Here is a 2,031-nt window from a genome sequence, read left to right as displayed (position 1 = left end):
GAAACAAAAAGTGCTTTAACAAAAAAAGAAATGTAACAAATTAAAAAACATAGTATGACATGTCATTATATCAGTAAATGGTTACAATTCTATATATGTTTATCTAATACAAATATTATTCAAATACCAGTATATATTTCTAACATATATGATTACCATTTCAACCTAATATATTTTGTATAAATAAGCCCCATATTTCTTTGTACTTGTTCATATACAGTCTACATCTGTAGACAATCTGCTTTTAAGTGGCAAATTGGATCAGGTCTTCTCAATCCACTGAATAAATGAAGCCATATCTTTATCTTTCCAAAGGTAGAACATCAGCTTTTTTTAGCCACAGTAAGGGCACTGACAATCATTTACATTGTCCAGTTATCAAATTCCATGTACTATGTATGTAATTCAAGAGGAAAGCAAAAAAAAAAGTATCTGAAAATTTTAGCTTTGGTCGCACTATCATATTTATATAATCCACTACTTCACCCCAAAATTCAAGAAGTATAGGATATTGTAGAAACATGTTTTAAAGAAGGAAGTCCACCCACCTTAAAATAGCTAACGTTCAGATATACCGATTTATGAGAAGCTGACTTATTCTTAGATGTATAGAGGGTAATGAACCTCAGTCCTTTAGATCAGGGCTCTCCAAACTTGGCAACTTTAAGACTTGTGGACTTCAACTCCCAGAATTCCCCAGTCAGCATGACTGGATGAGGAATTCTGGGAGTTGAAGTCCACAAGTCTTAAAGTGGCCAAGATTGGAAACCCTTGCTTTAGATCGATTTCTCTTCCTCTTTGGCCATGTTGGTTCTTCAGCAAGAATAAACTTGGAACTTACCTGTATTCAATCATTCAAGATGTTAAACATTCTTCAACATATCTGTCGGAGGAGCTACAATCAGCATCTCCAGATTTAATGTCCATTGCTCTCAAAACTGTCCTGTAGCTTTGGGTAATGGCAGCTCTATATTTTATACCACGGAAATGCAATGGGGCAGGGGGAAATGTTATGAACACAGATGACTTTTAAGTAGCATCATAACTGCACTCTAAATCAAGCCAGGATAACAATTATATTTATTTTAAACTAGCTACATTTAATACAGCTGAATACAATCAATAGAATTTGTACAGAAGAAACATTTATAGACGAGAACTGTCCTCAGCAAAATAGCATGTCTACAATAAGCACAGCATCACATCTCGCAAATCCTTTTGTTCTAGATTGAACTTCTATGGAAACAACAAGCTAAGTTTACTTACTGAATTTTCTTGTATGTACAAAGCCATCTTCCGCTATCATAACTGGCTTGAAAAACACCAGCATATTTTGTTCGCATTGTTTCTTTGTTGTCCCCAAATCTTATGTACTTTAATAATCTGTAACAGGGGTCTTGAAACTTGGCCCTTTTATGATTTGTGGACTTCAACTCCCAGAATTTCTCAACCAACTAATAAACTAACTTGGTCTCTTCATACATTATCAAACCAGTGTTTGCATTTCTTGTGTCTGTTGAGGAGAGCACATCTTTCTCCTTCTGTCGTGGCCACTTTTTACAGAGGCATGATTTAGAGTGTTTTAACAAATTCCATCAATTTTGGTTTGGTAGTAATACTGCCTCAGATAGAAGGTCAGTACAGAGAATGGTAAGAACAGCTGAGAAGATCAAAGGAAGCTCGCTTCCCATTATTCAGGTTACTGCTTATAAGCGTTATGTGCTTAGAGCTCGAAACATTGTTAGAGACTCCACACAGCCACTTCAGGGTCTGTTTCTGTTGCTCCCCTCTGGGAGGAGGTTTCAAAGTATTTCTAGCAGATCTACTAGATTCTCTAACAGCTTTGATCCTATGCCATCCGTTTTGTATATTTGCAAGATTTCCCACCCCCATGTATATGTATACATTCAAACTAGACTGTGATATTTCTGTTTTATATGTATGTGTATATGGATATTTTTTGAGAGCTGAATGCAACGAAATTTCATTTTAATGTATGCTGATTAATATACATTTAAAGGTACAATAAAG

This window comes from Vipera berus (assembly GCF_964194415.1).
Source record: "Vipera berus genome assembly, chromosome: 9".
NCBI lineage: Eukaryota > Metazoa > Chordata > Lepidosauria > Squamata > Viperidae > Vipera > Vipera berus.
Note: the sequence above shows the minus strand (reverse complement) of the source record.